This window comes from Ambystoma mexicanum, chromosome 13 (assembly GCF_040938575.1).
Source record: "Ambystoma mexicanum isolate Mex_15411 chromosome 13, UKY_AmexF1_1, whole genome shotgun sequence".
NCBI classification, from domain to species: domain Eukaryota; kingdom Metazoa; phylum Chordata; class Amphibia; order Caudata; family Ambystomatidae; genus Ambystoma; species Ambystoma mexicanum.
Genome location: NC_090938.1, coordinates 90,583,956 through 90,602,329, shown reverse-complemented (window position 1 = coordinate 90,602,329; position 18,374 = coordinate 90,583,956). Strand labels below are relative to the sequence as shown.

Here is an 18,374-nt window from a genome sequence, read left to right as displayed (position 1 = left end):
ATAGTCTCATGGATGGCCAATTTAGCAGTACTATCAGAAATAACATTATATCGTTCATTTTATCGTTTCATAGTGGTAGACAATCCCCTACTTGTTGCAACCAACCTAAACTCTATTTCCCTCACTGACGTATCATGCAGAGTCATTACATTAATTTCCAATATTATTGTTAGTGTTCACAGTAGTGCTAACATATGTAAATCCACTCGTATTGCTAACATTTATATGTATTATTCCATTTGGATAATTTACAATCCTAGTTCCCCGATTCCCCCTTTATAAGACTAGTCCCTACAATCCCCTACCCAATACACTCCCAATAGTACTAGCAATATCATGCACAGCCCTCCTGCAAAAACTGATCCACAATGATAAATATAGGTCCACATTCTTTCGTTCATGCTTCGTCTCCTCGGGTCCCTACTTAACAAAGTATTAACATTAGTTGCTTCGATCTTCTTTCCTTAAATATAAGCACGGACACACAGGACAACGAAAAGGGAGAAAAGTACTAGACGTACTTTGTACACAAAAGAAGAAGGAACAAGAGTAGGGAGAGAGAGAGAGAGAGAGAAAAGGAAAGAGAGAGAGAAAAGGAAAGAGAGAGAAAAGGAAATAGAGAGAGAGAGATAGAAGGAAAGAGCGAGAGAGAGAGAGAGAGAGAGAGAGAGAGAGAAAAAGGAAATAGAGGGGGAGAGAGACAGGGATAGAGAAAAAAATGGAAAGCACTTCCAGAAAATAGAAAAATGCAGAGCTGGCAGCTGAGGTTTGGCTTGCCACTGCAGCGTGCTTCCACACACATAGAGCCACTGGACAGGCTGGTGAAGTAGTCAGGTTCCAAGTACTGCTACCCCCATTTTAAGATAACTGATGCATCCGTGTGTTTTCTGGAGGTGCCCTACGAACGTCAGAGAGGTGGGCCCAATAGCGCAATTCTATGTCAAGACTCGGAGGCTCGGATTATGCTCAACACAACTCTTTACTTCTCGAGCAGCCAAACCAATTACTTCCACTTAAAACAAATTGTCAAATGAACTACAACATCCATGAACACAGGAGAAAATTGAATGTTTGTCTTTCATTGGTACAGCATTCCATGTGATCTCTAAAGTCCAACCACATGCCAAAGTCCATTATAAACACCCCTGTCTTCCTTCCATCTTCCTCTTTCTGAAACTGGTCAACAACAGAAACCTGCTTCCCAACTGGTAAATGCTTAAACTCTCTTATCACCATCGATCAATCCTCAAGTACCCACGGCTTTAGACTCTGCACCTGTCAAAAATATATATAACAGTGATGAAGCAACCATTCCAGGACAGGTGGGCAATCGCATCTATAAATGACATCCAAATTGACATAAAGAATTACACAATTGACCTCATGTTCTCAGACATATCACTATTTAGTGATTGAAAGGGTGGAATAATCCTTCTCCTATGAGCCTTTAATAGAATCATGCCTTTCTATAACACGTGTATTGAAAATCTGTATTCTATGTCAAGACTCAGAGGCTTGTATTATGCTAGTTTAAAGCTAACTTACCACCAACGTAGCCATAAAAGTTGTCTAGTTTGACCAATCTGCCACCTTCAAAATGTCCTTGAAGCTTGCTCCCATTTTAAAACGCTGTGGATGCCATGTCATCACTAGTTGAGTGAGCACCAAAATGATCCACATCAATTCCCACTTGACTCATGCACCATTTTACCCATCTTGCTAAGGTAGTCGACGCCACAGCTGTAAAAGGCTTCCTTACAGCTATCAACAGTTGAGATTCTCCTGGGGTCTGAACTGTTCTGCCATGTTCTCATAAGCCTTCAAGCACCTGACTAGATATACTCTGGGTCGGTCTGGAAAGGCTGCATAATCTACAGAAGAATGTAAAACATCTAGTGAAAAAGATTTTCTGTCTACCTTCAAAGCCTTGGCCTCTGAATCCCTCATGCAGGAAATTAAGCACAGCAAAGTAGTTAGTTTCACCCAAAGTGCTTTCATGGATAACTCTTCGTTATCTAGCCATGACTCGAACATTTTCAACACAACACTCACATTCCAAAGCCGAGAACATTTTGGCACTGGAGGTCCCATGCACCTAACTCCTTTCAGTAAACTACCAATCAAGGGATGTTCGCCCACGGGTCTACCCTCCACATATTCGTGTCCAGCTGAGATTGCTGACCGGTAAGTGATATTCATTCTGTAAGCCTTGGTCTGAGCCGCTATGCAAGCCAGGAAGTTCACCACGTGAATCACATCTGTTCGAGCGGGATGTACCTCTCTCTCCATGCACCAATTACCCCACTTACGTAATGTGACTCTGTAAGCCTTCCTGGTCTCCGGGCCCGGATTCTCTGATGAATTCTTGAGCTTCTCCCAAAAGACCCGGCTTGGCCCAGGATCTCCTGAAATCGCCCAGGATATCAGGCTCATAGCCCCTGCCTGAACCAGTGGGTGACACTCCACCGTCGGCCCAGCATGATGTCTTGTCTGTGCGGAAGAAAAATTGGATCGTCGTAAGACATTTCCAGCAGGTCTGGGAACCAAGACTGACCTCTCCAATCGGGTGTCACCAGTATCACTCTCGCTTCCTGTCTTGTGATCTGCGCTAATGCGCAGTCTGTACGCTGGTCCCCAGACCTGGAGAAAGGCGTCCATCGCCCAAGCTTATGGGTCTGGCCTCTAACGAAAAACCTGGGCAGTTTCCTGTTCAGTCTCAAAGCAAAGAGGCCCATCTGACATGGGCCTCTCTGTCTCATGATCTCCTGGAAAACAGACACTCCCAGCTGCCAATAACTGGAGTCCCTCAGTTGTCTCGAGTTCCAGTCAACTACCTTGTTCAGTTCCCCTGGCAGATGTTCTGCTGTTACGCTGACTCTCCTCTGAATGCATAGATGCCAGAAGTCCTTGACTAGCTCTGCCAGCATTCTGGACCTTGTCCCACCTAGGCGGTTGATGTACCTGACTGCGGAGACAATGTCCATTTTGAGAAGTATGGTGCAACTTGCACCTTCCTGAGTCTAGCAATGGACTGAAAATGAACCTGCTAGCAGTTCGAGGCAATTGATGTGGAGGGCTAGATCCTCCTCTGAGCACCTTCCGGGTCTGTCACCATAGTGGTCTCAGCATCTGGCCTCTCTGCTGTCACAATCGTGGGAGGTTCATTAGGTCAGGAGACATAGTTAATGGCCCTAGTTAGTGTAGCCAAATACTCTTTGGACTCCTCACCTAGCACCGCTGCAGCCCTATGTGAGTCTGACGCCCTTCTTACAGGGCATATGGAGTATGCATACACCGGCCAGTGACCACTTCGTGAAGTGACAAATGGTGGTCTTTGCTTGGCTGCATGCATAAACTGAAGAGGGCCAGGGGCAAACAGTGCACCAGGTTTTTCTTCAACATGGTACACAGTTTGGATAACGTACTGTTAAGGAGCCCATTTATTCTCTCCACAACGCCATTGGCCTATGGGTGATACATCAAATATATCAGATGCTTGATGCCAAGTAGTGTTGTAACATGTTGAAATAACGCATTGAGGAAATGTGTGCCGCTGTCTGACCTTAAAATCTCACAAACAGCCCCATCACGGGAAGACTTCCTGCACTAAAAAGCTTACAGCACACTTGGCATCAGGGTGCATGCACAGCCCTGCTTCCACCCATCTTGAGAAAGGACAGACCACCACATTAAGGTACCTAGATCCATTTCAATGTTCACCCATATCAGCATAATCTATGTGTAATTTACGGAAGGCCCATGATGGTGGGGCAAGGTGCCCAGTAACGTCTGTAGTGTCATTCCTGTACTGAAACTTTGACATGTGGTGCAATGTATGACCATTTCTGTAATGCTTTTCTGAATGTTTGGTATAAACCAGTACTCCTGTATATCTGCTGCTATGTGCTGCTTCAAGCTGTGAGATGGATAATTTAACTGTTCAAAGGCTACTGCTAGCAGCTCATGGGGCATTACTGTCTTCTCAGAGCACTCTTGCATCCATAACAGATCTGTTGGGGATTGCTTGCAACCTCTCTGTAACCACAACTCTTTCTCCCTTTCAAGTGCCCTTCCTTGTAGCTAGATAATCTGGGTAAGGTGCTGGATGTTTACTTGCGGGTGGGGCAGTCACAACATACTCAGCGGGTATTTTATTTGGCAGGAACACTGCAATTTTTACTGCTGCATCAGCAGCTGCATTCCCCATTGATATTTTGTCTGTCCCGTTATTGTGGGCAGCACACTTAATAGCTGCCACAACAGATGGCAGTGAAAACGCTTTTATCTAACAATGCTGCATGCTGCACTGGGGATCTATCTGCCCTCCGAAACCCCCTCTTCTTCCAATGGGTTAGACCAGTGTGTACCGTTGTTTGAATGTACGCCGAGTCTGAATATATTGTGACATGGCACCCTTGAGATTTGAGATGCTCTCAGTGCTTCGATGAGCACCACAAGTTCTGCCGCCTGTGCAGACTAATGCGTAGGCATCCTTTTCATAACCACCATCTTGTACTCCCCTTCCTCAAGTTGTAACACTGCTGCCCCTGTCCATTTCTGCCCGCCCTCCTGATCAATTGTGGAAGAGCTGTCAATAAAAAGTATCTCACACTCTGTCAATGAACAGTCCCTTGCTTTGAGAGTGTCATCCTCCTCCCCCTCTTTTGTGGCAGAGTCGTGCACCGTCAAATCCTCTGTAGTAGGCATGTTCGTCAAAAAGGTAGAAGGGTTCACTGTTTTACACCCAACCTTATGAATATGGAGTTTGAAAATAATGATCTCATATTTCCAGAAAACCTTTGCGTTGACAGGATGGACTTTGACCTTTCTTAAATGGCAAACAAAGAATGTTCCACATACAACATTACTGAACACCCCATTACGATTGTAGAACTTTTCTCTATTGCAAAGGCAGCTGCTGCTAAAGCTTGTTTGCACGCAAACAGCCCTTGCATCACTGCATCCAAAGTACCACTATAGTAGGCAAATGACTTATGGCCCATAGTGCTTTTCTGTGTTAACACCGCTGTCATTAGCTTTCCACCAGAGTGTAAAAACAAATAAAATTCCTGCGTGTGATATGGGGGTGGCCAGAACAGGTGCCGAACTAATGACTTCATTTAAATCGTCAAACTGTCTGATCATTTCAGCCGTCCACTGTAATTTATGGTCCATTGTCTTTTGTGCCTCCCTAAGGGCCTGTAGAAGTAGTCTCATGTATGCTGCATAATCTAGAATCTGCGCCCTACAGTAATTACACAGGCCCAGGAACTTCTGCATTTCTTTAACTGAGGCATGTCTGTGGGTGGTGCATACTGACAATGCCCTGTCTGGTAGTATTCTGGTACCATTCACCGATATGAACTGCCTCAAATCGATAACTTCCTGTTGGCAATATTGCAATGTGGCCTTGTCAACCTTCTACACCTTGACGGGCCAACAACTGTAAGAGTGCAACTGAGTCCCTTCGGCAGTGCTGTTCACTGTCATTACGCACTCGAAGATTGTCCATGCACTGGATAATCGTGCTAGGCACCTGAATATTCCCAAGTTCAGCATGCAGTATTCTGTTTAATATGTTCGGGCTCTCACAGTACTCGAGGTAATCTAATGTGTTCGAACTGCATCTGGCCCAGTGTAAATGCTGTGAGATACCTCGACTCCGGATGGAGTGGAATCGAGAAAAATGCATTGTTCAAATCCAGTACAGTAAAGTACACAACTTCGTTGGGGATGCTGAATAAAATTGTCACAGGATTAAGAACAACTGGAAATAGTTTCTGTTCCACATCATTTAGGGGGTGCGAGTCCTGCATTATCCTCCAATTGTCCCCTGCTGATTTTCTGACCAGGTATATTGGCATATTGCATGGCGACATAGATGGCACTATAATCCCCTGGTCCACTAGGGCATGTATTATTTTTCTAATACCCTTCTCTGCCTCTCTCGATAGTGGCTATTGGGCCTCATTAGGAGTATGTCGGTAAGGCAATAACGGCGCCGGTATCGCTACCTGCAATGTTGCTACCGTACCGCCATACTAGGACTTCTGCTTGCGAGTGCCCTCGCAGCCACCTGGTCTGACCAGGTGGCCAAACCGGCACCCATGAGCAGAACATGATGGTAGTAACAGTACCGTTCTAAACATTACCGCTGCTTCCATCCTCCCCATTCCCATTGAGCCCAATAGGGGCTCAATGGGAATGGGGACATATCGGCTGCGGCACCCGCGCAAGGGGAATTACCAGGTCCACCGAGGTTGGAATGGCCCGGTGCCCTTTCGCGGGTCCCGGAGCCGGATGCGAGTTCGGAGGTAGCCTTGCTGGTAAAACCGGCAAGGCTACATCCAACCTCGTAATGAGGCCCATTGTCTTATCCTGGGCTGTACCGCACCTGGCTTCAGTGTTATACGCAAGGGTGTTATGTCTTTCAATAATCCTACTTCATGTAGATTTGTAGTCTACCACTGTGAGGGCACATGTGTTGTAAATCTTCATTGAAAAATGGAGATGGAGTTAATGCTGCCATTAAGGGAAACTGCACTCTTCGGTGCAGTATCATTAGGTCACATGGGATGCAGATCTCTAGGATTATTTCCCCCTCTTTGTTGTTATTTTCAAACAATTTGTCATCTGTCATCTTCTTTAGCTGCACTACTGTATCTACAGAGACCAACTGTGTACCACTCACACCTGCCCTTGTCCATTTCCAATAGGACAACCCTCTTGTCCGAAACCAACAACCCCTGTAAATCCAGCGATAATATTGTCCCCGCCACCACGACAGGAGACACCGATGGATGAAAGATAAAATCAGTCGGCACTCGCCAACACTGTTTGGCAATCTGGGGCACCGCCTCCACAAGCACCATAATACCATAAATGAACATGTTCAGATCTACTGGAATCTTGCGGACTACCACCTCCCTTTTCAATGTGTATATTATCATCATCACCCTTACAGCGCACATCCCAGGCGTTGACAAGACTCCCCCATTCTCTGTTAGGTATATAGTCATGCAGTCCCTACCCAGTAAACTGACAGGGGAACTCACAGAATATAGTAAGGGTGCCTGTACTACTTTCCTTCCCACCTTTATGTCTAACTCCTCATTGTACGGAACCTTGGAAATAGAGCCAGAGAATCCCTACACATCAAGATATTTACCTGATAGTGTTAAGTTTCCTTCCCTGATACATGATTTAGTTGCATCAGAGTCCACCATGAATATGAACTGCTTATTTCCTATCTCTGCCCCCAACAAAGGTTCCTCTTTAGGGCGGGAAGTCGTCTTCAAGACTGGACATGCAAGTGTGGGCTGTCCTAATCAGGATATGTGTTTGTCCCAGGGAACGAGAAGGGGCTACCTCTTACCACTGCTGCTCCCCCAAAGGGAGCGGCAGCCCCACCTGGTACCCTGTTCTACGGGGCAGCACCACCCTACTGTTGATTTGGCAGGTGCCACACTTGTGTGTCTGGTGCTTGGGGCTACTGATTATAGATTTGGTATTGCTCCTGTGGATACTCTTGATTCTGATGCCCTTGACCCTGTTGCAGATACCTTAGTCCTTGGGGTCCTTCGGGCCCTTGACCCTGTTGCTGCAGGCCATAATTATACCCCACTGCAGACCTGCTTCGTTATCTGTAATGAGCACCACACACTGTGGGTAATAATAAGCAGCGCTCAGATGCCTGAGGGTTTTGTAGAGCTATATAAATGCTAAATTATAATTATTATTCCCTTGCAAAATGCCCCACCCTAAAAAATTCCAACATTGAGACTGTCCAAACCCACATCCTCCGGGTCCAACCCCTCCTCCACTTGCTCCTCAAAATCCTGCTCTTCCTCACTGCAGCCCTCCTTTCTGCCACTATGGGTGGGTACTGTTGCCCTCTGCCCCACTGTCCTTGTCCTCCTTCAGCACAGAGCGCCGCAATAGTGACTCTCACGACTTGCTGGGTACTCGCTGTTCCTTCTACCTGTACTGGTGTCGATACAGGCACCTGTACTGCTACCTTTGCCAATTTCTCCTCGACCAATTTAGCTTCTTCCCCCTGACGCCTTTGGAGTGTTTCCCTTTCCCGGCCCATACGTTTTTACCATGATGCACTATTATAATCTGTATTTCCGGCTACCCCTTCACCTCAATACCCACAATCTTATCCAATGCCTTCTGTAATTCCTTCGACAAGCCCCTCTTCACAATAAAATAGAAAAATAGTATTGACTGATCCCACGGCCCTCCCGTCTCAGCTCTCCACTACTCTTGCATTTTAAGAATAAATCTAGCTGGGTCCTTATCATCACCCATAGTATACTGCATCAAAGACTGTAAATCAGGGGTATCTGGGAAGGCCTTCTGTAGTTTATTTATTTTATTTATTTTTGTAATTTGCAAAGCACACTTACAGCCCACAGGCATCAAGGCACTGTTGCTAGATGATTTCTTTGTCTTACTTACAGGAGTGGGTGCTTTTCTCGAGGTTACAGTGAGCATACACCTGACAGTGAGGCGAACATGGTTACATAGATGTTACAGTTACATAAGTCACATGTTATCAGTCTGTGTTACATAGATCGTGCCCTGCTTAGGCAAATAGCAATGTTTTTACCACTTTCCGGAAGGCTATATGCGAGTCTATGCTTCTGAGGTGAGGTGGTAGGGAATTCCAGTGAGTACAGCGATAGCAGGGAATCTGGAGCTTCCAGCATGCGCCCTCAGGGTCTTAGGGATGGTGATTCGATTGGTATATGCGGTTCTGGTGGGTCTGTCTATGGTAGGTTTGGCTATTCTCTGTGATAGGTATTGGGGGGCAGTGTTATGGATGCATTGGTGGGTGAGGGCTAGGGTTTTGAAAATTATGCGTTCTTTGATGGGAAGCAAATGGACTTGTCTCCTGGTTACAGAAATGTGATCTATTTTGGATATGCCAGTGGCGGCACTGAGGGCATTATTTTGAATAGTGTGAAGTTTACTGACATTTTTAGAGGAGGTGCCAGCTAGAAGGGCATTGCAGTAATCATGCTGAGACCCGATTATTGCCCTCGCTATGGTGAGGCAATTTTGCTCTGACAAGAAAGGTCTGGCTACATTAATTAGTTTTGAGTGGTAGGCTGCAGCGGACGCAATGGCGTTAACCTGTCTGATCATTGAAAGGTTGGAGTAAAGATATACCCTCAAGGTTTTGACCGCCTGTGAGACAGGGATTTGTGAATTGTCGATGAGCAGCACTGTTTGTCAAGTTTCTGCAGGGTTCCAGGTGATCCAATAAGAAGCAGTTTGTTTATTTCACCGTTAAGACACAGCCCATGTTCTGCCATCCAGGTTTGAAAGGTTGAATAGATAGAGTTAAGGGTTGACTCATAGTTTCCTGTAAGGGGGGGTCAGGACCTGCGTGTCATCAGCATAATTAGTATATGTGATGTCTAGTGCGTCTAGAATGTTAAAGAGTGACCTTGTGAACAAGTTGTAGAGGGTGGGCGAAAAGCACAAAGACCTGTGGGAATCCACATTTGATAAGACTATGGTGGGCACAGGCTTGATCGGAAAAGATTTTCATAACTCTTTTCTGGAGAAAGGATGAGATCCAGGCTGTGGTTTTGGGGGAGAAATTGGCAGTGGCTGAGAGATGGTGTCACAGTATGTTGTGGTCCACCAAGTCAAATTCTGTGGACAGGTCAAGGAGCAGAAGGTGGGCTGCTTTGCCTAAATCTATGAATTCAGCCATTTGGTTTTTGAGGTCCAATAGTGCCGTTTCTGTGCCATGGTCTGGATGGAAGCCTGGCTGACGGAGACCCAGTACGTTATTAGCCTCGAGGAATTTTTGGACTTGCAGGGAAGCTGCTTTGCAGAGGATCTTAAGGGGATTGGGACTGTGGTGATGGGTCTGTAGTTTCCTCGGACGGTTGGGTTGAGGGACGGTTTCTTAAGGAGAGAGTGTACCCAGGTTTCCTGGAGGCTGTAAGGGACATGTCCTGTTGTAAAAGTGGCATTTATAAAGGCTGTGAGGAAGGGTGCAAGGGTGGGGCGCATTCTTTGATGAGATGAGCGGGGCAGGCGTCGCCTTTACAGAATGTGGGTTTAATAGATTTCAAGAGAGCAATGACATCTTGTACCTTCATTTCCTTGACAGAGAAGTATGTGGATTTGCTGGACGTGCTACTGTAGTGGTTAGATATTTGTTGGCTAATACCCTGTTGGTGTTCAAGTATTTTATTTTTGAAGGATGTCAAGCTTATCAAGCATCGCCTCCTCAATACTATTATACTAATCTTCATCCTTGGTGAGAGACGGCAGTGTAGGGGCGGGGGTTTCCAACTCTCTAAAGATGGCAAAGATTTCTTTGGAGTCAGAGTGTGCATTTGCAATCCTAGTGTTGAATATTGTAGCTTTGACTTTGATTATAGCAGTTTTGTATTCTTTAGAGATATGATATTATATGATATGATATGATATGATATGATATGATATGATATGATATGATATGGCATTTATAACGTGCCTATACACCAGTGTTTCAAGGCGCAACAAGGCAAGGGAGGGGGAACAGAGGGAGGACAGACAAAGATCCTACTAGGCCAGGTATCATTCAAATCGCGCAAGTGCATGGGAAGGGGAAGGAAGAGAAGTGTGAGGGAGAAAGGGGAGAGGACAGTGCAGTACAAGGGGTAAGAAAAAAACAAAATTAAACAGTAAGTAAAAGTACGACCAGCAGGTGGCAAGTGCAAGGATAAGTGCTGACACCAGGTGTCAAGTGCTGGTAGTGGGACTGTAGGGGTACAGAAACAGTCCCCAAGTGCAGGAGTTGCCAGGAGGGCAGTGCAGGAGTGCGACTGGCAGGGGAGGGGACCGGGGCCCGAGATCAGGGGGTGACCAGGTAACCAGTGCAAATTCAGTGTCAGCCAGGAAGTCAGCAAGGGAGAGTATGAGAAAAAGCAGAAGCAAAGAGAAAGGGTTTGAGGTGCTTCCGGAACCGAAGATGATTCTCCTCATGTTTCAGGGAGGCAGGGAGGCAGGGAAGCTGTTCCAGAGGGAAGCCCCAGCCAGAGAAAGAGATCTACCACCAACTCGATGCTTAGAGAAGCAACTGACCCTCAGGGAGTTTGAGGTAGATGAGCGAAGAGCTCGAGAAGGAAGGTATTTGGGGAGAGAAATTTGAAGGTATTGATAGTCTTGAATGCTAGCTTGGACAAGTCACTTGGCTTGTCTAGCCAAGTGGAGTGAGCTGCCCTTTTCTTGGAGAATAACTGAAGGAGCTCAGGCGAGAACCAGGCATTGCTGTGCTTAGTCCGTTTGGCTTTCCTTAGTGTGAGTGAAGCGATGGCGTTAACAGCTTTCATGATAATGGTGCTGAAGGTGGTTGCAAGAGTTTCAGGGTCACTGGAAAAGAAAGTTGTAGTGCTGATACCTGGAGATATGGAGTGATCCTGCCCTTGGTGAGTTGACGGGAGCTCCTTGTGAGGGCTGGGGGGAGTGGATTTGCTTGTCTCAGAGGTCCTTTGGTGATGTTAAGAGCAAATTGAATGGTCACTGGCATGGGCGAACCGTAGTGCGTCCCATACCAGTGCCCTAACTCCATTGAATGATGCTCCATAATGTGCATCATCCCTCAGGGTTACTCCTGGGTATCCAGCCTTAACCCACACATCCCCAGCCTGGTCCCCAATTACAGCAACCACAGGCTATTGAGATACCCTATTGCCAGGGGCACCCCTGCTGTTTGCTTTTGAATTCGTATATCCACTTGCTCGCCCCTGTTGTGAGCTGCGGGAGTGCCTTAACTAAATTATTATTATCCATTTGGGGCCAAAGCACATATTGTGTCCTCCTTGCCCTGTTATGTATGAGGGGCATCTGCATCTTCGCCCTACTTCCCACACCCTTCTTCATGACTCCTCTTTTCTTTACCAACACCATACGACCGGCCCTATTCCTCAAAATGCTCCCAGCCCATAGACCTTCTACTTGGATGGTAATCTCAGCCACCTCTTCAACCCTCCCTTCTCCTTCACTCTGATCCTCAGTAAACATATCAGCGTCCTCTTCCTCCACATTCTCACATACCACTGTATTCTTCTCGCCCAGGATGATCCACCCCAGGCTTCTTTCTTTCTCAACACCTACATGTCTTATTCCTTCAGTATCCATCTTGAGCAGCTCTTCCCCTGATTTCCATTCTTCTGACCCATCTCTTGATCCCTCAATATCCCTTGCAGATTTTGGGGAAATCTGTATCCTTCTCATTTCTGTTAGTAATCCTGTCAATGTATCCTCAAACTCCCTTGACCTATGACCCGCCGATGCCTGTACTTCAGGTGGGTCAGTATACAGCGGTGGGGGGGGGTAGCCTGTGGTGTTACTGGTGCTGTGGGAGACCCTAACACAGCAGAATGGGTCTCTTTCACAAGAGGTGCATAGCTTGTATTAGTGTACCCTTCTGTGGGATATGTTGTCAAGGGATATGATCCCCTAGCTTCCACTGGCTCCCCACCTTCTCCTTCTCCCTTTCTGCACTTCCATCATTCTGTCTGTGCACCTCCACTCCATTCCCTTGATCTTCTGTGTCTTTGAACATATGTCAAAGAGTGAACATTTCTTAAGCTGCTTCCCTTTATAGTTTGCTGCTAAAATTGGGGACATGTGTTCCAAAATGGTTTTCTTGTTTGTGCCCTGTGCTGGCCATGTGCAGGGAACCCCTCATGCTCCTGTCTCTGCTCTCCACTGCTTATATTTCTCCACCCTGTCATGATACAGTGGCAGGGCTTGTACATTACTATTGATGTCTTTCTCTAACTGATCCTGCAAAGACCCTCTAACGAATCCTGCATGCTGCCGCTTGCTTATGACAACAAATACAAAGAAAATCAACCCCACCCTTCTCTTTCAATCTTCCTTGCATGCACACACCGCTCGCGAATTTGGGCCTAGTGCATGCAATGCCACATTTACCATGCATGTCTTCCCTTCTACCTATGATTACTAATATCTACGCAAATGTTGTCTTGTTAGATGGGAAGGCGTCCCTCTCACTATCCCCCCTACCTTCAGGCCCATCATAGTGCCTCAAATGCATCTCCCCTCATTTTAAAGCCCCTAGGGGGTGTGGAACGGGGATGTCCCTTTCCGAACATTCCCCTTCCCAACATTAGCCAAGATTCTGTTTGGAATGTGGAATGAACGCAGTGTTCAGTCTGGGATTTTTAGCTGAGCTAGTGGTGCCGCTGAGGTTCAATCCATCAGGATGAAATGATTTCAACTGGTAACTCCAAAGGTTCTCTCTTGAGTCCAAAATCTCTGTCCTAAAGACATGCTCCACGGGGAAAATCTGCATGTCTGAAAAGGAGGTCAGAAAGGTTATAATGGTTGGCTGCTTGTTGTTCCACCCTCTGATTAATGATCAATGATTTGTGATTCCCGAAGAGTGTGAGAAGGTCATTGCTGGTTTGATCAACATATTGTTTTTGCAGTTATCACATTGGCACTGAATCCTGTATACCATATTGGATGATCTGTATCTAAGGCATTCTATGGTGCTATAGGTTCTAGCAGTAGTAGAGGCTTGTGCAGAAGAGCTTTGTAAAGGTAGTCACCTACGATACACTTTTTGGAATCACAGCAGAACACTCCCGGATTTGTAACAGTTAGTTGTAATCTTGCCTTAACTTAGGTTTACGTTAATTTGTAACTCTGCAAAAGCAATAACAGGTCATTGGGGCAAAGCCTTTTGTAATAATTCTGAGTTGGCCAAAATGGGAAATGTTTGCTGACTGATCTTTTTGAAGTTGAGTTCTGCTGGATGACAATACAGCACCAGTGGGATCCTGTCACATTACCCTCTCATATTGGCGTACCATGTAAGTGTTCCTCTCTGTAATTTAAACCATTTTTGAATATGCTGTTGTATAATGTGCAAAGGACAGGCATGCAGTCTGAATAGAGTAGTGAGCTCCTCCATATGTTTTTTGCAGTCTGTTACTGTCTAATGCAGAGTAGCACATCCAAGAAGGGAACTTGGGGACTTTGCATGGTGTTGCTACTTGTGACTTTTTGGTGCTCCACAATGCCTCAAAGGAGATAAGCAGTTCCATTCCCTGAATGTCCAGTCACCTTTGACTCCGACCTTACCATCACATACTGCTCTGCCCGATTCCCAGGATCAACCAACGATGCAGTGGTCCTGTGAAACAGCATGCTGCCGGCCTACATGGAGCGTCACAGAGGACCTGGACGTTGGGTGAGTACATGTACAATACCATCTACCTTGCAGCATGAGTGACAGGTAAAAGGGGGGCATCAATATTATGTTATCCATTTTGTACATATTGTACAGTGCAACATTCACCTTGGGGCATCTTTGTGCTAAAAGACCTTAAGGACAGCAGAACAAGAACAGCCAAGATCACATTTTAAAAAAGGGAAGGCCTTCAAGGAACAACACCTTGACAAATGGTCTATTGCAGACAGAAAAGCGAGCAGTAGAGCATTCCAAAGATTTACAGCAGCAACTGAAAAAGTTCGGCCACCAATCTGAGCTTATCGGAATCTCGGGACTTGGATAAGAAATCTGTCCTTTGAGCAAAAAAGACAACAAAGGACATAGGGGCAACACTTGAGATGACAATACTCGGCTACAACCCCAAGAAATGCTGAATGAACCAAGCACAGGTATTTAAAATGGACGCACTTCGCCACAGGAATCCAATGAAGAGTCGCAAAGAATTCTGGAGAATCTGCAGTCGCTAGATCAAAAAAGCAGGCTGGCCCCAAGTACAAGGAATTACTATAATCAATGTGATTTAACACTAGACCTGGAACCACAGTAGCACGAAGGCTCTGAGGAAGAAAACAAAACATGTGGTTTAGGATTTTCAGCTGGAAATTGCCAGACTGGCAAACTGTACCAATCTGTGCAGCCAAAAAAAGAGAAGCAGATAGTTTAACATCCAGATTGTTTACCAAAGGAACGGGGATGGGGAGAAAGCCAGAAAGAAGAAGTCCAAAGAGAAGACACAGATGAAGAACCCACCACCATCACCTCAGATTTCTCACATTGAGTTTAAGTCAGTTGTCGCTCATCCACCCTCCCACGGCCCCCAGACAATCGCCTAACTGAGACTCATTGTCTTGATGATGCAAATTTAGTCAGACTATAATTTGCGTATCATCTGCGAACAGAGTGGGGGAAAGAGCAGAGCCCTGTGGAATACAACAAGTCAAAGTAGAAGGTGAATAACGAAAAGGTGGTAAAGATAAAGGCTGCACACAATCAGAAAGGAAGGAGCAGAACCATGAAAAAAACATACCAGCTATACCAGCCCCGGATAGACGACTGACCAGGGTGGGGTGGTCGATGGTATCAAAGGCCGCTGACAGGTCCAATAAAATCAGTGCCCCAACTCCACCCTGATCAGAATGACATGCCAGGTCATCTACCAGAGAGACAAGCACATTGCAATGCCACGACCTGGGCGAAAACCTGAATGGAATGTCACAATTGCTTGTTCAGAAAGCACTCTGCACAAGCAGGACTTACTAGTACATGCCTCAATTGACAGGCCACAACACACAGGAGTAGGTCATGACTGGAGAAGTAGCAGTCACTGACCAGGCCATTTTAAACACAACAGGGCATCCACATGCAATGAACTAGAGGTACCAGAATGCAACTCCCCCATGCAATGACAGTGAATTGGTAGACATAGACACCGAGGGTAATCAAATGTATATCCTGGGGCACCCAAAGGGCAAGCTTGCAGATAATATGCAGAAGCAAACAAGACCAAGACAGGGGAACAATCACAGGAAACCGCACAGTCCAGTGATGCACAATAAGCCGTGCCTATCCTATGACACGTTCATAACTGGAACAGGCACTCCAGGCTCACATATACACTTGGAGTAACCTCCGGGGGTCGGGTTAGGAAAGGTGCAGGGACCACAAACAACAATGTTTCCTATGGCTTTGCCATTAGATGAGGCACGCACACACACCCCCATACATAGGATGAGAGACTGCCAAACAACTACTGAGGGACACTACCCTGCCAACAGACCTGGAATGCACTCCATCCACAAGTAATGACACACCATCATGGATGCCACACAGACCATCTGCACATGCAACCCAGTCTCTCGTCAGGTACCATACATGGTTGCAATGTACAGGCATAGCCCCACCATTTGGCATGCCGCCCTCACAGTCAGATACCAAATTGGAATGAGCGTTGGCAGTGAGCCCTTTTCCGGTGTTACCTCATCCGACTGCACCCCCCTGAGCCAGCAGTGCAATATGCATGCAAGTACTGGAACGTAAAACAGTGTGGCAGAATGAGACATGGGACACGCATGCACAGACAGGCTATTGAAATGCCGTCGCAACAGGCAACACCACTGCCAAGCATCATTACTTGCACCTGTGTTCTTACCACTCTGGATACCCACTGCTTCCGTGGCTAATGACCCCTCTTGGGAATCCCCAGATGCCGAGGGAAGTGGCATAAAACAGAGCCGATGTGAGGACCAGGGTGACCCTTGAGCGGGCCTTGGGGTTCTGGAAGGCACGCTTCAGATACCTACTATGGTCTGGGTGTGCGCTCATTTACAGGCCAGAGAAGGTGGGGCAGATAGTCGTGGCCTGTGCAATGTTGTACAACATTTGCGTCAGGTGCAACATACTCCTACCCCCAGATCTGCATATTCCTTCTCCAGATGAAGATGATGCAGCACCGGCAGGGATGATGCATGTTCGCATGGAGGCCAGGGATGGACGTATGGCACGCCAGGAACTGCTTGAGAAATGTTTTTGAGACCTTTTGCACCTTTGTAGTTATCATGCACCCTCACAGTAAACACATGTTTGTGCGAATGTCCTGTCAGTGCTTCAGGTCAAAACTTTGTATTAATTACTAATGTGAATGCACACACGCCCTACACCCCTTCCCTCCCCTTCCACCCTCCACTTCCTCCCCAAACACACCCAGTGAAGTACCCAGTCAGTGTTTAGTGTCACTTGCAGCCCCTATTTGGCACGGGGGTCTTAGCAGACTCCATTGGGGACCTGAGTCACTGCGAGCAGTGCCTTGGGCTGCCATGCTGGGAGAACTCGAGGTGGTACCCGATGTCGGTGGCTCAGACCCCTGGACCCTCATGTATTCCAGGGTCAATCAGATTGAATGGTTTATGGCCTCAGCCATGGCAGAGGCAATCTCATTGCCCTCATGTACTCTTTGGGCAAGGGTGAAGAACACGGCAGTGGCATGCCTCGAGACTGGAACCCTTGCGGTTGGAGCCCTGCATGCATTCCTGCATGAGTCTCAGATCTTCCAGCTGTTCACTGATCACACACAATGTGATGCCCACATTCAAATAGCCTTTTAAGGATGGGCACAGTTTTTTTGGTGCAAATGATGTGATGTGGTAGCATACTCCTGTTTGCAGCAAAACTTATTTTGAGGATCTTCTTCATAATGTGAGTATCTGGGCACTTGAGGCTGCATTAGGCATACCATTGCAATATCTGAAAATTGTATTTATTTTTTACATTTATTAGTGTTTTTATAAGGTGCTGCATAGCCTAGTTCAATTTCTCAGCGCAGATCCGGGATTCAAACCTCTGTTGCTCTGCACGGATCCGGGATTCGAACCTATGTTGCTCTGTGTGGTCTTGCTTCCAAGATCTGCATGTTGCCCCTGTGCTATCCTCTGTTCACAAAGTTCCTAGCCTTGCCTGTGCATATGATGGATGTGGTTGGACATATGAGACTTCAAGTGGCATTTAATATGGGGCAGCAACGTTATCAATGCTTGCAATTTCCATCCTGATAGAAACTGAATCTAGATGTGCCATTTGCACGCACATTTTCAAAACATAAGGGACATTTTTGTTTGATGATTTGCTGAGGGAGTTTACTTCTCTTGATGTCTTACAGTAAAATCAATGTAGTTCGTAGATATTGCCTTAGGCTTTTCCTGATGTCCAAGACTTCAGGCTTTACTAGACATTGTGGGAGATGTTAAGCAGTTGACCAATAAACATGTTGAGACTTGTCCAAGAAGACAAGTCAACACAGATCACAGAACTGTAGAAGTTACTGGTAGGTTAATTGCCATAATTAAAACAATCTCAAAACTGATTCCCATATTCTCTTTACTGGACTAAAGGTTTTGAGTCAACTTTTATTGTTTACATTAAAACCACTCTTTCCTTGAGTGTCATGTGTGGTGTTAGTAGGATATATTAGTATGTTATATGTCTGCTGCAGAGATTGCTAGATATTGCAGGGAAGAGTCTAGTTAATCAGTGGGTTGATTCACACTTCCATGCTTTCGGAATGGATTACATAGTCTCTAGTGAGTTGGGTTTTGTGTTTATA

General features: G+C 46.2%; 1 protein-coding gene across 2 annotated transcripts in view; it reads left to right on the top strand.

Moving 5' to 3' along the window:
• The window catches only part of LOC138520923 (cytochrome P450 2A13-like), a 172,134-nt gene that overhangs the window by 116,374 nt on the left and 37,386 nt on the right, over positions 1 to 18,374 (top strand). The gene's annotated exons all lie outside the window — the stretch shown is intronic.